Source organism: Eleutherodactylus coqui, chromosome 1 (assembly GCF_035609145.1).
Source record: "Eleutherodactylus coqui strain aEleCoq1 chromosome 1, aEleCoq1.hap1, whole genome shotgun sequence".
In the NCBI taxonomy this organism is placed as follows: domain Eukaryota; kingdom Metazoa; phylum Chordata; class Amphibia; order Anura; family Eleutherodactylidae; genus Eleutherodactylus; species Eleutherodactylus coqui.
The window spans coordinates 226,773,993-226,796,948 of NC_089837.1; positions in this window are offsets into that span (position 1 = coordinate 226,773,993).

The following is a 22,956-nucleotide window of genomic DNA, read 5'->3' on the forward strand; positions in this document are numbered from 1 at the left end:
TTAGCAGGGACACAGCACAGTTATTAAACTTCTCATGTTCATTGAATATACGCAGTGCTGCCTTTTGGTGGGAAAAAACTGAAAACAAATCTATTTGTCCAGCCTCTGTCCGTCCTAAGGGCGGTGGACACGTGTGAGCTGCTTGAACAACATTGCTAAATCATACGCACCCAGCTACGCTTTACTGCTGGCTTCGCCATTTGCTTTCCTTAATTGGGAAAAAAAATACCTGCTCTGCCAGAGTTATAATAACTCTGCTACCCTCACGTTCTGTGACACATTAGCAGGGACACAGCACAGTTATTAAACTTCTCATGTTCATTGAATATACGCAGTGCTGCCTTTTGGTGGGAAAAAACTGAAAACAAATCTATTTGTCCAGCCTCTGTCCGTCCTAAGGGCGGTGGACACGTGTGAGCTGCTTGAACAACATTGCTAAATCATACGCACCCAGCTACGCTTTACTGCTGGCTTCGCCATTTGCTTTCCTTAATTGGGAAAAAAAATACCTGCTCTGCCAGAGTTATAATAACTCTGCTACCCTCACGTTCTGTGACACATTAGCAGGGACACAGCACAGTTATTAAACTTCTCATGTTCATTGAATATACGCAGTGCTGCCTTTTGGTGGGAAAAAACTGAAAACAAATCTATTTGTCCAGCCTCTGTCCGTCCTAAGGGCGGTGGACACGTGTGAGCTGCTTGAACAACATTGCTAAATCATACGCACCCAGCTACGCTTTACTGCTGGCTTCGCCATTTGCTTTCCTTAATTGGGAAAAAAAATACCTGCTCTGCCAGAGTTATAATAACTCTGCTACCCTCACGTTCTGTGACACATTAGCAGGGACACAGCACAGTTATTAAACTTAGATTATTCATTCACTAGAGGCAGTGGGGCCTTTCGTTTTCCCAAAAGGGCAAAAATTATATTTGGCCTGCAGTCTTGCGCCAATTTATTTCCTGCCTGTTAAATCAAATCACTGGTAATACAGCATGCTGAGGGGTAGGGGTAGGCCTAGAGGACGTGGACGCGGCCGAGGACGCGGAGGGCCAAGTCAGGGTGTGGGCACAGCCCGAGCTCCTGATCCCGGTGTGTCGCAGCCGACTGCTGCGCGATTAGGAGAGAGGCACGTTTCTGGCGTCCCCACATTCATCGCCCAATTAATGGGTCCACGCGGGAGACGGTTATTAGAAAATGAGCAGTGTGAGCAGGTCCTGTCCTGGATGGCAGAAAGTGCTTCGAGCAACCTATCGTCAACACGCAGTTCTGCGCCGTCCACTGCTGCAAATCCGAATCCTCTGTCTGCTGCTCCTCCTTCCTCCCAGCCTCCTCACTCCACTACAATGACACCTGCTCAGGAGCGGGAACACTCCCAGGAACTGTTCTCGGGCCCCTGCTTAGATTGGGCAGCAGCGGTTCCTCTCCCACCAGAGGAGTTTATCGTCACTGATGCCCAACCATTCGAAAGTTCCCGGGGTCCGAGGGAAGAGGCTGGGGACTTCCGCCAACTGTCTCAACAACTTTCTGTGGGTGAGGAGGATGATGACGATCAGACACAGTTGTCTTGCAGTGAGGTAGTAGTAAGGGCAGTAAGTCCGAGGGAGCAGCGCACAGAGGATTCGGAGGAAGAGCAGCAGGACGATGAGGTGACTGACCCCACCTGGTGTGCAACGCTTACTCAGGAGGACAGGTCTTCAGAGGGAAAGTCAAGGGCATCAGCAGGGCAGGTTGCAAGAGGCAGTGCGGTGTCCAGGGGTAGAGGCAGGGCCAGACCGAATAATCCACCAAGTGTTTCCCAAAGCGCCCCCTCGCGCCATGCCACCCTGCAGAGGCCGAGGTGCTCTAAGGTCTGGCAGTTTTTCACAGAGACGCCTGACGACCGACGAACAGTGGTGTGCAACCTTTGTTGCGCAAAGCTCAGCCGGGGAGCCAACACCAACAGCCTCACCACCACCACCATGCGCAGACATATGATGGCCAAGCACCCCACAAGGTGGGACGAAGGCCGTTCACCGCCTCCGGTTTGCACCCCTGCCTCTCCCCCTGTGCCCCAACCTGCCACTGAGATGCAACCCCCCTCTCAGGACACAGGCACTACCGCCTCATGGCCTGCACCCACACCCTCATCTCCGCTGTCCTCGGCCCCATCCAGCAGTGTAGTTCAGCGCACCGTTCAGCCGTCGCTTGCGCAAGTGTTCGAGCGCAAGCGCAAGTACGCCGCCACGCACCCGCACGCTCAAACGTTAACCGTCCGCATAGCAAAATTCATCAGCCTTGAGATGCTGCCGTATAGGGTTGTGGAAACTGAGTCCTTCAAAAGTATCATGGAGGCGGCGGCCCCGCGCTACTCAGTTCCCAGTCGCCACTACTTTTCCCGATGTGCCGTCCCAGCCCTGCACGACCACGTCTCCCACAACATTGTGCGCGCCCTCACCAACGCGGTTACTGCCACGGTCCACTTAACTACGGACACGTGGACAAGCACAGGCGGGCAGGGCCACTACATCTCCCTGACGGCACATTGGGTGAATTTAGTGGAGGCTGGGACAGAGTCAGAGCCTGGGACCGCTCACGTCCTACCCACCCCCAGAATTGCGGGCCCCAGCTCGGTGGTGGTATCTGCGGAGGTGTATGCTTCCTCCACTAAAGTACCCTCCTCCTCCTCCTCCTCCTCTGTCTCGCAATCAAGATGTGTTAGCAGCAGCATGTCGCCAGCAGTCGGTGTCGCGCGGTGTGGCAGCACAGCGGTGGGCAAGCGTCAGCAGGCCGTGCTGAAACTACTCAGCTTAGGCGATAAGAGGCACACGGCCCACGAACTGCTGCAGGGTCTGACACAGCAGACCGACCGCTGGCTTGCGCCGCTGAGCCTCCAACCGGGCATGGTCGTGTGTGACAACGGGCGTAACCTGGTGGCGGCTCTGCAGCTTGGCAGCCTCACGCACGTGCCATGCCTGGCCCACGTCTTTAATTTGGTGGTTCAGCGCTTTCTGAAAAGCTACCCACGCTTGTCAGACCTGCTCGTAAAGGCGCGCCGGCTCTGCGCACATTTCCGCAAGTCCCACACGGACGCTGCCACCCTGCGCACCCTGCAACATCACTTTAAGCTGCCAGTGCACCGACTGCTGTGCGACGTGCCCACACGGTGGAACTCTACGCTCCACATGTTGGCCAGGCTCTATGAACAACGGAGAGCTATAGTCGAATACCAACTCCAACATGGGCGGCGCAGTGGGAGTCAGCCTCCTCAATTCCTTTCAGAAGAGTGGGCCTGGTTGGCAGACATCTGCCATGTCCTTGGTAATTTTGAGGAGTCTACCCAGGTGGTGAGCGGCGATGCTACAATCATTAGCGTCACCATTCCTCTGCTATGCATCTTGAGAAATTCCCTGCAAACCATAAAGGCAGCTGCTTTGCGCTCGGAAACGGGGGCGGGGGAAGACAGTATGCCGCTGGATAGTCAGGGCACCCTCCTGTCTATTTCTCAGCGCGTACAGGAGGAGGAGGAGGAGCATGAGGAGGATGAGGAGGAGGGGGAAGAGACAGCTTGGGCCGCTGCTGACGGTACACCAGCTGATTGCCTGTCATCCTTTCAGCGTGTATGGCCTGAGGAGGAGGAGGAGGAGGAGGAGGATCCTGAAAGTGATCTTCCTAGTGAAGACAGCCATGTGTTGCGTACAGGTACCCTGGCACACATGGCTGACTTCATGTTAGGATGCCTTTCTCGTGACCCTCGCGTTGCACGCATTCTGGCCACTACGGATTACTGGGTGTACACACTGCTCGATCCACGGTATAAGGAGAACCTGCCCACTCTGATTCCCGAAGAGGAAAGGGGTTCGAGAGTGTTGCTATACCACAGGACCCTTGCGGACAAGCTGATGGTAAAATTCCCAGCCGACAGCGCTAGTGGCAGAAGGCGCAGTACCGAGGGCAAGGTAGCAGGGGATGTGCGTAGATCGAGCAGCATGTACATCCCAGGCAGTGCAACAGTCTTTAAGGGCCTGGCCAGCTTTATGGCTCCCCACCAAGACTGTGTCACCGCTCCCCAGTCACGGCTGAGTCGGCGGGAGCACTGTAAAAGGATGGTGAGGGAGTACGTAGCGGATCGCACGACCATCCTTGGTGACGCCTCTGCCCCCTACAACTACTGGGTGTCGAAGCTGGACACGTGGCCTGAACTAGCGCTGTATGCCCTGGAGGTGCTTGCTTGTCCTGCGGCTAGCGTGTTGTCGGAGAGGGTGTTTAGTGCGGCTGGGGGAATCATCACAGATAAGCGTAGCCGCTTGTCAACCGACAGTGCCGACAGGCTAACACTCATCAAGATGAACAAAGGCTGGATTTCCCCAGACTTCTGTTCTCCACCAGCGGACAGCAGCGATACGTAAGCAATACGTAGGCTGCACCCGCGGATGGAAGCTACGTTCTCTCTCACCATCCAAAACGGGGACATTTCTGCTTCATCAATCTGTGTCTAATATTCCTCCTCCTCCTCCTCCTGCTCCTCCTCCTGAAACCTCACGTAATCACGCTGAACGGGCAATTTTTCTTAGGGCCACAAGGCTCACTCAAATAATTTTTCAGAACAATTTTTATAAGTTTCAATGCGCTTAAAAGCATTGGAACTTTAACTTGAACCAATTTTTCGTTACACTGGGCTGCCTCCAGGCCTAGTTACCACTTAAGCCACATTAACCAAAGCGATTAATGGGTTTCACCTGCCCTCTTGGCTGGCCATGGCCAATTTTTGGGATGTACATTAGTACTGTTGATACAGCAATTTTTGTGGGCCCTCGCCTACAGTGTAATCAAATTAATTTTTAGCCCACCTACATTACAGCTGACGTTACCTCAGCTGTGTTGGGCAATGCAATGGGATATTTCTGTGTACCGCCGGTGGGTTCCAGGGAGCCACCCATGCTGTAGGTGCACACTGAGTTTTTAATACATCTGTACACTTCTAAAGAACCCCAGTCTGACTGGGGCATGCAGTGTGGGCCGAAGCCCACCTGTATTACGCACGACATTACTACCTCAGCTGTGTTGGGCAATGCAATGGGATATTTCTATGTACCGCCGGTGGCTTCCTGGCACCCACCCAGGCAGTGGGTCCACAGGGAGTTTAACCTACATGTGTCCACTTGTAAAGAACCCCAGTCTGACTGGGGCATGCAGTGTGGGCCGAAACCCACCTGCATTAACCCTTTCCAGTCCACTGTGTGGCTGTACAGCTCCGTTGTTGGTAGACGTCCGTCGGGGTTCTCTTACTGTATATTGCCAGCCTCTCTGCTGTCGGAGCCTATCCTACGTGTCAGCTCATGCAGTACTGGCTTTAGCCAGCATATAGCGCCGTTGTATAACAGCAGAAAAAGAGTAAGCCCCCTAGGAAAACCATATACAAATTGGATTGGAAAGGGTTAAGCACAACATTACTACCTCAGCTGTGTTGGGCAATGCAATGGGATATTTCTGTGTACCGCCGGTGGGTTCCAGGGAGCCACCCATGCTGTGGTCGACAGGGACTTCACAATAGGGAGTTGTACCTGCCTGTGTCTATGAATTAAAAAGCCCGGTCTGACTGGGGCATGCAGACACCTTGACAGAATGAATAGTGTGTGGCACATAGGTTCCCCATTGCTATGCCCACGTGTGCAACTCCTGATGGCAGTGGCACAGGATTCTATTTCTCATTGCTTCTGTACAGCATTGTGGGCTATCGCTCCGCCACTTTTAAAGAGGGTCGCTGCCTAGCCGTGCCAACCTCTGCAGTGTGTGCCTGCGGTCCCTCGTCATGGCAGACGCAATTCTAAATAGACATGAGCGTGGTGTGGCATGAGGGCAGCTGAAGGCTGCCCAGGGACACTTTGGTGTGCGCTGTGGGGGGGGAGGGGGGGCGGTTGGGCAGCATGTAACCCAGGAGAAGTGTCAGTGGAGTGTCATGCAGGCAGTGATTGTGCTTTGTTGGAGGTAGTGTGGTGCTTAGCAAAGGTATGCCATGCTAATGAGGGCTTTTCAGAAGTAAAAGTTGGGAGGGGGGGGGCCCACTCTTGCCGGTATTGTGGCTTAATAGTGGGACCTGTGAACTTGAGATGCAGCCCAACACGTAGCCCCTCGCCTGCCCTATCCGTCACTGTGTCATTCCCATCACTTTCCTGAATTGCCCAGATTTTCACACATGAAAACCTTAGCGAGCATCGGCGAAATACAAAAATGTTCTGGTCGCCCATTGACTTCAATGGGGTTCGTTGTTCGAAACGAACCCTCGAGCATCACGGGAAGTTCGTTCCGAATAACGAACACCCGAACATTTTGGTGTTCCCTCATCTCTAATGTGCCCCTTTTTCAAACTGTCCTGGATATGAAATTTTATAGACTGTCTCTTGGGCGTAGTTAGATTGAACATACGGCTTTTTGGAAGTTTTCAGTCTGGAACAAGTTCAATAGCTCAATCTTACTCCCTGCAAACGCATGAAAAAATATGTGGAATTACCTATTTTAGGTATGTATTAAGCAGTGCAATAGGCCATTGAAGTGAATGATCGGGCGCAAATACGCAGTGAATATGCAGGAAGTCTGTGTATTCACCGTGTATTTGTGGGAAAGTGAACGCATGGGACTGTACCTCAACAGCAAGAAAACGAAAGTCATGACCACAGTAAGCAACGGTACAGTGAACATAAAAATTAACAACAAAGAAGTTGAGTCGGTCCAAGATTTCATTTTCCTTGGATCCAAAATCGATTGCAACTGGCAATGTGGACCTGAGCTCAAGAGACAGATTACACTTGATAGGATTGCAATGCAAGGAATGGAAATGATCTGGAAAAGCAAGGACATTAGCATTGCAACAAAAACCAGTGTTGGATTGCGTGAAACCTAAAAAATCACTGGAGGGCAAAATCATCAAACAGCGTCTCTCTTTTTTTTGGCCATGTGATGCGCGCTAACTCACTGGAAACAGTACTGATGCTTGGCAAAGTCAGTGGAAAGAGAAGATCAGGTCGACAAACAATGAGATGGCTAGATATAATCAAGACCAACATGAACATTTAACCACTTAATGACATTTTCAAATCCCCATTTCAAAAGCCATAACTTTTTTATTTTTCAGTCGACATGGCCGTATAAGGGCTTGTTTTTTGTGTGGTGAGTTGTGTGGTAAGCTGTGGTTTTTATTGGTGCGATTTTTGGGTACATAAACTATATTGTAAAACTTTTATAAATTTTTTATGGTAGTGTGGAGAGAAAACACATGAATTCTGCCATTGTTTTTTTTACAGTGTTAATTATGCAGCACAAATAACACAAGACATTTTTTTTAGGTTTTTCCACTTTTCCACAATAAAACACCTTTTTTTTTTTTAATCTATTTTTATTCAAGTTTTCTAACAGACAAATCATCTAGGATATCAAATACAGTTATCTTTTCACTCAATGCAAGAAACAAACATTCATTTGGATCAAATTACAAGCTTAGGTTGAGGTATAGCTGTTTGCTTACATTCATACTAAGTATGCATTTTGCATCTCAATCATCCCGGTGCTTCACGCTACTTAGCGCTAATCCTGAGACCAAGGCGTTGAGATAAAATATCAAACATAAAATTCTTAATAAACAATTAAGTGGTGACTGGGGGGGGGGGTAAATGGGGGGGGGAGGGGGGGACGGGAGGGGAGGGGGGGGGATTCAGGTGGTGGTGGTAGTAGGAGAGGTACCTCTATGAGAAAAGATGTCCAGGAGCCTCAAGCTGCGCCAGGGGTTCCAGATTTTGGTAAATCTGTTATGTGTGCCATTCTTCCAACTCGACAGCTCTTCTAGATTAAAGAGACTATCTACTCTTTCTTTTTTTCTATTGTTTTAGTGAGGGGGGTGCGTCACATTGCCAGTGCAGTGGTACTAATGCTTTAGCTGAGTCTATCAGGAATGCCATCAGTTTGTCCTTTCTGGGGTGGAATGTTGCGGAAGGCCTCCAGAGGAACAGTATCTCTGGTGAGAGTGTGAAGTTTGGTTTATTTTTCCTCAGGATCTCCTCAACTCCCCTCCAGTAGGATTTTAGGGGGGGGCAGTTCCACCATAGGTGGAGGTATGACCCCTCCTCTGTACCGCACCTCCAACATTTATCATGGGAGGCTAATTTATAAGCATAGAGCCACTGCGGGGTCTTATACCACCTTACAAGCAGTTTATAGTGCGCCTCCTGAGCCATAATGCAGGGGGAGATACCAAATGAAGTTGCTAATATTGAATTGATGTCTTCTTGGGATAAAGAAACGCCAAGCTCTTTCTCCCAGGACCTAATGAAAGCTGGTTTAGTTACACTCTGAGGTGTTATGTAGCGTTTACGTAGAGGAGCAATTTTCCTTACTTTCGGGTCTTTGTTATTCAGGGTAGTCTCAAAGGGAAGCATAGGTCTAGCCCCTTTATATCTCTTAATGAATTCTCCTATTACGCTGGTCACCATTGCTTGGTGTAGAAAAGATAGCTTATGCGAGGGCAGGAGGGTTTGGAGTATCTCTGAAGGGGAAAGATGCGCTATGGAAAGCAAGTCTCCAATCCTGAGGGTTCTGAATTTTGTCCAGACCGACTCAGTGACTGGATCAGCCCTGAGGTCTAGTAATTTGTGTATTGTATTCAGGGGAAAGGTTGGTGAGGGTGACGGAGCCAATCTCTCTCTTACCCCGTCCCATACTTCACACGGGCTTCTCAGCAAGGGATTAAAGTTTTTTGCTCTATAGCGTTTTTTTTCGGGTAGCCATAAATCCCCCTCCGAAGCCTCCCTGTTATATTGCAGGGCCATTGCTGCTAGTAACTTGTCTCCTATCGGGTTCACTAGATTCATCCAGTAACCTAGTTGTGAAGCCCTGTAATAATCGCTTATGTTGGGCAGGTCGATGCCTCCCTCAGGCCCCCTCCTTATCATTAGGCTATAGGCCAGTCTTGGCCTCCGTTGTCTCCATACAAAACCGGAGAAAATGGTGCGCAGGGTTTTAAAAAAGCTTGTAGGGAGGTGAATAGGAAGCATCCTTATTCTATAAAGCACTATTGGAAGTATATAAGACTTCAGGATGTTCTTCCTACTGAACCACAATATACATGGTATATCGTATGATCTCAGAAGGTTCTTAATTTTGTTTACCAATGCTATGAAGTTAGCTTTGAACAGGTTTTCTGCTCTTTTTGTTATAATCACTCCTAAATAGTTCAGTGACACCTCTGACCACGTAAAGGGGGAGGATGTCGAGAGGGTGTTAGAAAGGGCGCAGGGGATAGAGATATTCAGCACTGTGGATTTATGGAAGTTGATTTTAAAATTTGAAATTTCTCCGAAGAGGTTCAGCAGCCCCATAAAACCCCTATTTTGATCACTTTTATTGCTTTTTTTGAAAGAGGCAAAATGAAAAAAAACAAGCATTTTGCCTCAGTTTTTAGGGTTTCTTGTACGCTTTTTCCTGTACAGAATAAAATGTGTGTTCAATTTGTTGTTCGAGTTGTTATGGATACGACGATACCAAATATGTGGCATTTAAATTAAAAAAAAAATAATTTTTACATTTTTTTTCTTTTTGACAATATTTTAATCTTTTTTTACACTAATTATGTCCCTGTATGGGACTTGTACCATTGTACCTAAGCTTGCTATGATAGAGCATTGCAGGACAGAAGTCCTGCAATGCCTTATCGCTTCTAATAGCGATCATAGGCAATAGCAAAGCAGGGCACCGGCCCTCCGCGATTACTTTGCAGTGGTCCAATAATGTCACAGAGGGAGCATTCTCCCTCTGTGAACCATTTGCATGCCGCAATCTACATAGATCACAGCAGGGAATGGGGTTAACAGCTGGGATCGCTGTCACTATGCACCCCCGCTATTGCAGCGGGAGGCCAGCTATAGGTTAAAATTGTCTCCCACTGCCAGATGGCTCAGCATCTCTCCTGATATCGTGCTATCTATAGGACGTAAGTGTACGCCCTGTTGCGTTAAGTACCACCCTGAAAGGACGTACGCATACGCCCTGTGGCATTAAGGGGTCAATAGGCAACACCAGCAGACTAGTGTTTGAGATCTGTGGTGTAAAGGCATTATACTGGGTTATAAGACGAGGCGATGACCAGCAATGACAGCAATAAGGTTGCCACAGACTGAGCCAACTTCAGTATTTCCACTGGCTTGTATAGCAGAAGCCATTAGAGTAGTAAGATATATTTTTCCTTACTCTCATATAGTGTTATCTAACGCATTGTGAAGCATTTTGCTGTTAAGCTATCTCTCAACCAATCCCCTTACATAAATTCTGTGATTGAGTTTTCATTTGCAATAAAACATGTGCCCTTAGTACCATTTAGGGGAGGCTGGCTGCTCCTCAGGGTCACTGTCATATCATATTAGGTAAAGTGCTAGTTGGTACAATAGTCTTCATTTAATACTTTTATAAGTGATGTAACTCTATCAGGTAAAAAAGTTTAGGTATCTCTGCGGTGCTGGCCAAGAATATCAAATTAAAGGGGTTGTCCCGCGCCGAAACGGGGTTTTTTTTTTTTTTCAAAAGCCCCCCATTCGGCGCGAGACAAACCCGATGCAGGGACTTAAAAACAAAACGCACAGCGCTTACCTGAATCCCCGCGCTCCGGTGACTTCTTACTTACCTGGTGAAGATGGCCGCCGGGATCTTCTCCCTCGGTGGACCGCAGGGCTTCTGTGCGGTCCATTGCCGATTCCAGCCTCCTGATTGGCTGGAATCGGCACGTGACGGGGCGGAGCTACACGGAGCCGCTCTCCGGCACGAGCGGCCCCATTCAGAAAAGAAGAAGACCGGACTGCGCAAGCGCGTCTAATCCGGCAATTAGACGCTGAAAATTAGACGGCACCATGGAGACGAGGACGCTAGCAACGGAGCAGGTAAGTGAATAACTTCTGTATGGCTCATATTTAATGCACGATGTATATTACAAAATGCATTAATATGGCCATACAGAAGTGTATAGACCCACTTGCTTTCGCGGGACAACCCCTTTAATCATTTAACTTTGAGACTAACAAAACTTTTGTCTCTCCATTAATTTTGTTTAAAGGGATATTCCCAATTCAAGGAATATTCAATGTCTTATATGACTTCCCAGAAAAAGGTTTGAATATTATCAATTGCATACATTTTTGGAAAATACATCTAGCTTTAGAAATATTTTGGGATGCTTTTTATTTGTTCCTTGTAATTGTTCTTAGATATAAGCACAAGCTATGCACATTGAAGTAGCCAGGCATGTGCAGGTAGTTTCTTTGCATGCCTCAAGGGCTCAAAGAAAGTAACAGGACAGTTCAGGGCATGCCTAGTAGCCTGGAGCAATCCTATTTATGTACAACATAACAGCTTTCTGTGTACAGTGGAGCATGACTGTTCTAGGCTACTACACATGCCTGGAGCTCTCCTGAGGTCCAAAGAGCTCATAGAGCAGGAAGTGGTTCTGGAAGTTGTGATCTACTTGCTCTTCTCTGTGTTCACTGGGGGGCAGGCATATAGCAAGTAAATCATTAGCAGAAACACAAAGTATGATTTTATTTAGGTATAACATACAAAAATGTGTGCTGAAAAGAGAAATGAGAATCGCCAATTAGTTTAAAGGAGATGTCTCGAGGAAGCAGTGAATTTTTTTTTTGCCCAGTCCCCCTAATTAAACATACATTACTAATTACCCCTGTAAATTACTTTCCTAGCTGGTTTCTACTTACCGTTCCAGCGTTTCAGCAACTTATAAAACTTTTTCCCAAGATGGCCGCCAGCTCTTTTCGCATCGCTTGCTGTAGCCCGACGTGCGCGCTCCCGAGACGCTACCAGCTGTGTCTCCATGGCAACCAGACGCCCCGCAGCCGCCGACCGGACCCCTGGAGTGAACACGGACGACCTGTCACCCACCGCCAGGCAGAAGGTAACCGGCGCAGCCCCCCCCCATCACAGCGGCAGCCCCCCCGGCCCAGCGCTAGTTCCCCCATCACAGCGGCAGCCCCCCCGGCCCAGCGACAGCCCCCCTCGGCCCAGCGCTAGTTCCCCCGACGCAGCGACAGCCCCCCCATCACAGCGGCAGCCCCCCCGGCCTAGCGCTAGTTCCCCCATCACAGCGGCAGCCCCCCCGGCGCAGCGACAGCCCCCCCATCACAGCGGCAGCCCCCCCGGCCTAGCGCTAGTTCCCCCATCACAGCGGCAGCCCCCCCCGGGCAGCGACAGCCCCCCCCCGGCCCAGCGACAGCCCCCCCAGGCGCAGCGAAAGCCCCCCCCCCCCCCGGCGCAGCCCGGCGCAGCGGCAGCCCCCCCGGCCCATCACTTACCAGGACAGCTGGACGGCGGGACAGCTGGGCGGCTTCTCCGGACAGCTCGGCAGCTCTGCGCCTTCCTCTAACAAAAGAAGGTACAGAATGGCCGCTCCAGCGCGCTCCCGAGCAGTGACAGCTCGTCTGCGCATGCGCAGAAGAGCTGTAGCGGGGAGCACACTGAAGCGGCTCGTGCTGAATGGAGAAGACCGGACTGCGCAAGCGCGTCTAAAAAAGCAAGCTGCCGGCGAATTTAGACGGAACCATGGAGACGAGGACGCTAGCAACGGAGCAGGTAAGTGGAATAACTTCTGTATGGCTCATATTTAATGCACGATGTATATTACAAAGTGCTTTAATATGGCCATACGGAAGTGTATAACCCCACTTTGTTTCGCGAGACCACCCCTTTAAGGTTTTCGGCTGGTATTTCATCTCCCTTATACATAAGTGTTTTCTAGGAGATTCAGTGTCCTGAGATAGAATGTGGACACTTCTGTTTCGAAAACGTAGTATTCTTTCTTGCGGTGATACTTGATTCTGGTTTTTTTTGGAATGCCTGTAATGCAAAGATATGCCATGAAAGACTGATAGATGCAAATCCCATCTCTGAGACTTGAGGCTATCTCTAGTCCTGGTCTCCACTGTCTTTGGCTCAGGTGAATACGGTGGCTGGATGTGGTTGGGACTTTTAGGAAGCAACTGAGTAAGTTGCGCTATGCTGTTTTCATAATTCCCATAGAAGTCAAAGAGGGTTAGGCCGGTCTCACACAACTGGATTTAAAATGCGGAATCGGCAATCGTTACCTGCCTGGATGATTCACGGTATTCTGCACACATTTAAAAAAAATAGATTATTTGCATATCCACTCAGATGAGCGGACAGCCGTTGCAATTTCTGCGAGCAGAAATAAAATTACAGCATGTGCGGTGTGCGGTATTTTAGTGCAGTGTCCGCATGGACGGCTTCCATTGACATTGCAGATAGGTTGCAGGTACCCGCGTTATCACCTGGTGATGGCGCGGAAAAAACATAAAAAAATTTTTTTTTAAAAACTTGTACTGTACATGACCGATGGCGAGTGTCCGCGGTCATCTGCACTACAGAAAGGCAAAGGAACGCAGGGTCACCGGCCGCAGACAGAGCCAGATTCAGCTGCAGGCTCCTGCATGTGGATTCTGACCCATCTGTGTGAGATCGGCCTTAAGCAAACACCATAGCTCAGCTCTCTTGGCTGTTACTGCAAATCTCGTCCACCTTAGTCTTCTGAACTTATCAGGCTTTCATGGCATATCCGGTGAGTATGCTATGAATACCCCTTTAATAACTATCCTATTCCAGTTGTTGAACCCTTTACACATTTCCCCTAGTCCTAGCTTTCCATAAAGTAATCTTTTATGTGTTACAGTATCAAACAACATCCACAGGCTTACCCAAGTCCAGTCTGGAACTTACCTCCTCATAGAAGCTGAGCAAACTAGGCAAGACTGATCCCTCATAAACCCATGCTAATGCTGTGTTGTAAGGTTAGTATCACTGACGTACTCCAGGATAACATCTCTTTAACCATCTTCAAGTATTTTACCCACAACAGATCTCAAACTTACCAGCTTTGTTTCAGGTCTCATTTTTTAACCCCTTTTTGAATTCTGGCACCAAATTTGTTATGCACCAATCCAGTGAATCAGACCCCGTGATTATAGTCAAGGAAATATTAGAAATATGTTTTTTGCTTATCACTGTACTCAATTCCTGCAGAACTCAAAATGAATGGCATATGGATCCAGTGGTTTGTTTATTCCAATGTTTTTGAGACAATGCTACAATTCTTGATGGGTTAAGCAGGTAACCTCTAATAGAGAATTTACATTATAACTAATATTTTATATGCCATTAGATTTTCTGAGTAAATATAGTCGAGAAGAAGGTATTTAGTAGATTGTCCTTTTCCTCATCCTCTTCCATCACCACAACCATTTTATTTCTCAGAAGGCCAACATTTTCAGGTTTAAGCTTCTTACTATTTATGTAGTTCAAAAATATTTTTGGGTTATTTTTATTGGCAATGATTGTCTGATTTCCAGTCTTTGCTGCTTTCTGCTTTACACAATTTTTTTCTCTTTATAACTTTTTAATGACTTGTCATTATCTTCTTGCTTTAGTAGTTTAAATGCTTTCTTTTTATCATTTATTGGTCCTCTTGCAGTTTTATTTACCCACATTGGTTTTTGCCTGTTACTGATACCAATTCACACAGCCATATTTTTTGGCCATGCACTGCCCATCTATTCCATGGACAGCAAATTACCCCATTATAGCCTACAAAGCTATTCACATGAACGATTTTTCACAAGCACTGACGGTCTATGGGAAAACAATTACTGCATGCCCTTTTTTTTTCATTTTCATGGAAGAGAATATATGACATGCGGTATCTGTGGAAGCCAGACAGCACACAGATGTGTCTGTTGCTATGTACAATTTGAATCTTGAATGCAACTCATATATGCCTGTGTGTAGCTCTTGTACTACAGCTTATTAAGGCATGAATTAAAAATTATTGTATTGTGATGCTATTACCTAATTGATCTCCAATGCTTTTGATGTCCTGTCTTGCTTGTTGGTGAAAATTAGGTCTAGATTTGCCGTTTTCTTATTGGGTCCTGCACTAGCAATAGCTGTGAAAGGTAATTGACTTTTATCAGTTTCAAAAACCTGCTGGTTTTTGCTTCCCAACCTCTATTATGGTAGTTGGAAGTCACCCGTAAAAATCACTTCCATCTGCTATGCTGCCAAATCTGTTTGCCTTATTGGTAAATTTTTGCTGCTTCCATTATACTTGGAGGCTTACAATGAACCCTTATAAGTATTTTATTGTTCTTTTCCCCCTCCCCTTACTTCCACCCATAGGGGTTCCAAATAATACCTTTCGTCACACATGTCATCATATAGGATGAACTTTAGGCAGGATTTTACATATAACCCCCAATGCCTTTCTTATGCGCCCGTCTGACTGTCAGTGAGAAGACGGACATACCTGCAGACGGCCGTCTCTCTGAAGCGCTGCTGAAAGAACACATGACCGGCAATGGAGCCGTTCACATGTTCTTTCCTCCAGCACTGCAGAGAGACGGCCGTCTTTAGGTACGGCCGTCTTCTCACACAGTCACACGGGCGCATCGGCGCCGGTGTACGGGTGCCGATGCGCCCGTGTGACTAAGGCCAAAATGTGTAAATACATTCCTTATGTGTTTTTCATTATCTCCTTCCTTATTGTCCCTTTCTACGGGTTTAGCCCATCCCTCCATTCCACCCCCAGTTTCAATACAGATCACCATTTAAAACTATTTAAAACTTAATGATTGTTCCTCTACTGGAGAGTGATGTGCTTAACCACTGGATATGTATAGCTTAAGATGAGCCACTAAACCACTGAACTCAAAGCTGAATAGTTATAATTTCATTTTAAGGTTGAAACGCTTTTTTCCCCCATTTTTTTACTGTTGCACAGGCTGCACATAGTGTGGAATGAAAGAATATTAAAACAAAAGTCCATCCAGTCATGTTTTTTTCAAATATTTAATGTGAAAGAATGCATATATATGTATATGCTAAAAGGAACTTTAATCTTTTACTGTCTTTTGATCTAAAATATATATTACATTTGTGTCCTTGTATACAATTTTATTGGTTTGTACATAAGGTTTGGAAATCAACATTCATATTTGTCATCTTTCTGGTCTCAGACCGTGTTTAAGAACATCAAGACTTCAGATTTTACCAATAATTAAAGGTTGAAACATTTCATTTATCTTCACATAATTCAATACATTTACTAGAACTCCATGGTACAAACAATAAATAGTATTTATAATTTTCTTACAGTTTAAGAAAGTACACAAGGCTTAAATAATTGGAACATCATAGTTCAGTGCACAATAGTCCCTTGTGAGAAGTGCTTGTAACAATATATTGATTTAAACACTTTGTGACTTAGTATATTACTTGGCCATTCCCTCCAATACAATAAATCATATATGTCTTTACTTTATCATAGTCTGTCCATATACAGAGACCACTATTTTTTTGCCTCCTAGAAATAAGTGCAATTTTCCATGCTTACTAGAATAGAACAAAATTGGTATTGCCTTTTCAAAACACATCTTCATAGTATTATAGACTGTGATCATCCCATAGATTCATCTGGTAAGTTCATTAAAGGGATATTGGTATCGGATTGTTTATTGGAGTGGTGTCTGCTTTAAATTTGATCTCAATTCAATAATAAAAGCTTTGCTAGAGAAATGCATACAATTAAACACTGAAATGGTTGTCCAGAAGCGGTGCCACTCTTATCAATGGGATCTGTCTGGTATTGCAGTTAAAAGGGTTGTCCATGACTTTTTTTTTCTATTGATGACTGGTCATCAATAGAAAAAACTCTACAAGTCCCAGATAACCCCTTTAGGATAACCAAAGCACCCACCAATCATTGTCGTAGTTCTAGGCATGATCCAGTTAACATAAACAGGTGATGCCATGTATTGAGGGGGAACACAGATGACACACACAAATATTGCTGTGTTTAAACATGATCCATTTTAATAATGTTTACTTTAATTAACTAAAAATGTAATGAGTAAAAGAAAACAGAAACTGTGTTTAAAAACAAAAGAGATTCCCAATGGTCACAAATAAAACCGTGCAAAATCATGTTAATAGCCCAACAAATAAAAATAGCCATATATAAACTCATGCGTACCTGATGTCTAAACTGTGTCTAGGCCCCAAATACCCTGGACACAGTATGTAAGGTGGTCTAAACACATTTTAGAACATAACATCAATGGACTGTCATTAATGTAAATTCACAATATATCATATTTAATTGGTTGGAAGTGGTTGACCTGGGAAGTAAGGAGGCAAGAGCGGAAGTAAATTTATCCAATTTTTTCTGGATGCTTATCCACAGTCAACATAAGATAGTAATACAGGGTATTTCCTGATGAAAACAGGTCAAGTTATCAGTTCTCTCGATTAAATTTGGATGCACATAACTCATGCATACTGTATGGCAGAACAGCAATTGGATCACTTTCATGTTATATGCGGCAAGCTTGAGACTAGTTGTAGGCTAATGCAGCACTAATATGTATTTTTTGCCTTTATTTACAGGGTAGACGTTGTAATCCTATAGATAGGGACCTTAAAGGGGTTGTCCCGCGCCGAAACGTTTTGGTTTTTTTTTCAAACCCCCCCCCCCCCCCCCCTGTTCGGCGCGAGACAACCCCGATGCAGGGACCTAAAGAAAAATCCGCACAGCGCTTACCTGAATCCCCGCGCTCCGGTGACTTCTTACTTACCGGCTGAAGATGGCCGCCGGGATCTTCTCCCTCGGTGGACCGCAGGGCTTCTGTGCGGTCCATTGCCGATTCCAGCCTCCTGATTGGCTGGAATCGGCACGTGACGGGGCGGAGCTACACGGAGCCGGCATCCTGCACGAGCGGCCCCATTGAGAAAAGAAGAAGCCCCGGACTGCGCAAGTGCGTCTAATTTGGCCATTAGACGCCGAAAATTAGGCGGACTCCATGGAAACGAGGACGCTAGCAACGGAGCAGGTAAGTGAAAAACTTCTTATAACTTCTGTATGGCTCATAATTAATGCACAATGTACATTACAAAGTGCATTAATATGGCCATACAGAAGTGTATAGACCCACTTGCTGCCGCGGGACAACCCCTTTAAGAGATTACTAATTAACTTATTATTTTACAATTTCTTTTCAGAAATCTGTAAATCTTGTATACTTGATATATGACCACCGTTTGCTTGTAGAAAAGTACATTTCCCACAAGTGCCTTGCTTCTCCTCCAGGCTCCCTGTACTCACTTGTCAATTAGATTTTGCCATTGGGGGTTCAGTGGGATATTCTTCTGGCCTCAGTGACCTGTAACTGTTACCCACCTAAGTGGTGCCAATGGACCACCAATGGACCCTGTGCAGTGAGAATGACGAAATTGTATATGTGCCACCTCACTGCATAGAGAGAGGAGGATAGGAAGGTGGGGGGTGTGGGGGTGGAGGGGTAGTGAAAGCCAAAGTAACGTTCATTTCTGTTAATTGATGGTGTTAGACAATCCTTTTTTTAATTTAGCTGTAGTGACCATTGACTTATTAATAGTGTTGTGGAAATATCTATTTAAGCCAGAGATCCATTCAATTGATCACAGGATCCCGAGAACGGCAGTAGAATTTTGAATGTGACACCTTACAGAAAGAAATCTAGTCCATAATTTTGGACACATTATTTGTTCAGTCATCTGTCTCTTTCTTAACCACATGAAGAATTGCTATTTTGTTATTTATCATTTATCTTCCTTAGATATACTGTTTAAGATAATCCAAAGTGATTTGAAAGGATATTTTTGGTATGTGACATCTGATGCCATCTTATCATTTCAATTACAGTAACCTGTCACAAGAGCTTTGTATTGTTGCTGACATTCTCCTCGTTGTACAAAATGGAAAACTCAAGCAACTACAATTCTTAATCTTGGAATTCTTTTTACTTGGAGAAACAAAGTTAACAGTATACAATAGAAGACCAGTGTCCACAAGCTCTTCAAGCATTCTTGAGCACAACTCTAGGTAAAATTCAGTTTTTGCCTGGAGTTAGCATCTTCTCCCCCCTACTAAAGTCTTAATTGTCTGGTAGTTGAAGCTATAGATATACTCCTACCAAGGTCTAGAACATGAGTCATCTTTACATCTTTCCAGGATCCATTAGATGGGGTTTTCGGATTATATTGCCACTCAGTAGCCATTCAACAAGGGCAGCAGACAAAAAAATGCCAAAGATTTACATAAAGGGGAAATTCAAACAAAAAACAGAATTTTGAGATATCTCTATAGTATAAAGGAGGGGTATTATAACTATGGCGAGTTCAGAGATTAGAGTCACACCTGGGCCACATAAGAGATCTATATATGACATGTGATGACATTTGAGGACCCTGTTATAAATTTTGCATTGGAGCCTAGGAGCATAGAATAGAATACAGAAATTATGGATGTTTGAATCACTTAATGAGCCCTTTCTTAGTACAAATAGTACATGAGGTTTTTAAGGAAAGAGGGCATATAGATATAAGAGCAAAAGTGAAAGCTGAAAATATTTCAATTGATGACATTATAATGGAAACTATATGAACTATGTTCTGTTACCAAACCCTTTATCCATTCCAAATGCGAAATTGAAAAAATGAACAGAACACATCATAAACAAGGAATAGCTAGCATATTTATTAATAGTGTCTTAAATTCAGATAGTTTAGAACTACAATAGATGCACCAAATTTATCATTGTGGCAGACACTGTACGATAAACTTGGCGTATCTTTAGATATTTATGAGTAACTCTATGAATTGCCTTGGTTGTCTTACTTTAAAACATTTTTTTAACTAAAAATACAACATATGTTGTCGAATTGAAAGCCATTCCTCTATTCCTCCAAACCATGTTTGTTCCCTGGGGAGGCACAAAAAGTGTGTAAAACACATCATAAATCCTTAACAAGGCATGTACAACAGTTTTTTTGTATAATTTGAGCCAGAATTCTGGTGCATTCAGCTAAGTTTATTTCCCCCCCAGGTTCTCAATTCTATTTCCTGACACTATCACTGATTATAAGGGCCTGTTCACATTAGGATTTCTATGTTTGTTTAAAGTTAAACGTATATGCAAAAATGTATACAAATGACTGCCATTTTAAGCATATCTTTATATTTTTAATACATATATGTTAAAGGGATAGCCATATGTTTCTATACGTTTGTTTCCGTTTTTATATGAAAAACCATACAAATCTTTCACTGTAAGCTCTTTTTGCTTAAAATATTTGATAACAAGAAAGCATAAACATTAAACATATGGAAATGTAAAGCCATATATTTCTATCCATTATACACTGCTTGGTACGCTACACTTTTCTATCCTATAAAGAAACATACACAAAAGTAAAGGAAGTCAAATGTAGTCAAAAGTACTTGTGAACTGCTTTTGACTAATTAGTTAATGGATACATCAAGCAATACAATTTAATACCTTGTTTTGTACTAAAACATATAGACAGTAAAAACCCAATGTGAATAGCCCCTTACAAATACTTTATAAAATACTGTATTTTTCACATCAGATGATAAGACACACCCACGTTTTAGGGCAGAGAATAGGGACAAAATATTTTGAACCCCTCTCAGTGCAGGTGACAGTGCAAGAGATAGAACCGGGCGACATAGCAGCCGAGCTGTGAAACACCGGAGCTCCGTGACAGCGGCACTCGTGTAAGTACCGAGGAAGGGAAAAATCCGATTGTGGAGGCGGGAGCAGCAGCATTTCCTGCCGGTGCTCATCACCAATTAGCGATACGTGAGAGGCGGCAATGCAGAGGTCAGCAAACTAGTAAATTCTAGTTCTATTCACACAATTGCAAGGTTTTTTTTGCGCGACCGCAATGTATTCGACCAATTGCATGTTAAACCCGCAATTGCACATTAAACTTTAGATTGCGCCGGCAACCCTAAATTTCAGTACATTTTGCTTCCCACTGTGGGGAAGAAAAGTGCGTTTTATGATGAAGTCAGACGAGCATTTTTTGAGTACACCCATGTGCAAAATACTCGCGCCTGCAAAAGATAGGACATCCATGTGGCCGGAAGGTCCATGCTGCGCGTAAAGATTCTCTGCAGGGAGTCCCCTCATCACTGAACACTGTGACAGCACTGTGAATATGAAGAAATCCTCCCTGCGGGGATCAAGAAATCCCCTGACAAAGCTGTCCCAGCCATGACAGCTGTAGCAAAGGAGCACAATGTTCTCCCATTGTTTTCAATGGGGCCAGCGCTGCTGCTGCCGGCCCCATTGAAAGCAATAGGATGCAGGTAATCCCCACAGTGATTTTCGGGGAAGGACTTTAAATATAAGCCCTTCCCTGAAAATCCTCGCTAGCTGTAGAACCCCCCCAAAAAAAACCAATAACTCACCTAGCAGCGCAGTCAGGGCTCTGGCGCTTCTTTTCTCTGGCGCACTGGCAGTCTTCATCTGTCTTTTGGTGGCTGGGGATTGAAAAATTTCCTCCTCCAGAAAGTGCTGCCTCTGATTGGTGGAGTGCTGTGACCAATCAGAGGCAGCGTTCAGCCATTGATTGTCAGCTGAGTACTGCCTGTGATTGGTCACAGCGCTCAGCCAATCTGAGGCAGTGCTCAGCCATTTATTGAATTCAATTAATAGCTGAGCGCTGCCTATGATTGGCAGAGCACTCAGCCAATCAGACCCAGCACTTTCAAGAGGCAGGGATTTTTAAATAGGTGCGCAAAAAAATGCTTGTCTGACTGAGCCCTTATAGAGCAAAAAATACGGTATAATACAAGAGGCCTGCATAAACACCTTTGTGACATGACATTGTGACACGCTCATTCATTCAATTACATAAAGGACAAATGAAAGGAAATTAGTTAAGAGGTTCCATTAAAATCACATACCAGGTTTCCCTTTACTTTTTTATTTAAGCAAAGCATCAATATTAAACCCACTTCTGGGAAGCGAATTTTGATAGTGATGGTGCAAGACATATGATAACTACATAATTAATACTTCTTACTGGTTAAACAAAATCTCCTCAGTATGTTTGTGTGTGTTGAAAGCAAGACTATGCAACTGTGTCTACTCAAAAGTTTTCACTCTGATATCTCCTCTTTCTCATGAAGCTAATAATAGTTGGTTACATTTAAGTTAGTGGCTAGTTCATGGAATGCCCCATTTGTTATGTAAACATAAAATTAGTATAGTGAAAGTCTCTTACTTGCTTAGTATTTGGTCCTGAGTACAAATGAGTGTCTCTGGTTAAATTTCCTGCTTCACATATAAGCAGCATACGATTGGGTACTGGTGCATCTTGTCTCTGTCGGAACTATGGGTGGAGACGTGGGTTTGCCGGGGTGGAGTTATTGGGTTATGCCCACAGCTGGTGATTGGCTAGCTGGACGGAGGCTGAAGAAAGCATCTGACAGCCCCCGGGGAACAGAGAGAAAGCGGGGCTCGCTTCTGGGGTGACGGCGGCGGTGAGGTATGTCATGACAGATTGCAGCGCTGATTGGGAGTTCAGTGGCTAGAGTGACAGCAGGGGATGGTATGACAGATTGCAGCACTGATGGAAGTCCGTCAGCTGGAGTGACAGTGGGGGACGGAACTAGCCTTGAGCCTACGCTTACCTACATGCATGTGATGATGGTGCCAGCTTCAGCGGCGGTGCCTCCATCCATCCAGCCAGGTGACAGCATGGCTGCCTTCAGCAGGCATTGTAGTGGGTATGGGAGGCCATTGGAGTAACTGACAGCACTGGAGCTGGAAGGGGAGAAGGGAGAACAGTGGCGGCGATAGTGACAGGAGGCAGGAGGGGAGATGATGGTAGAGCTGTGGCAAATGTAACAGTGGGTTCTGGAGCTAAGATGGCAGGGCTGCAGGGCAGACTGACAGCGGGGCCAGGAGTAGATATGGCAGCCCGGTGCAACCCCAATGACAGTGTTGCTAGAAACACTCTAGCAGCTAAAAAAGGTGCCCAGTGGGGAGCATACATGGCAGAAGAGCGACATA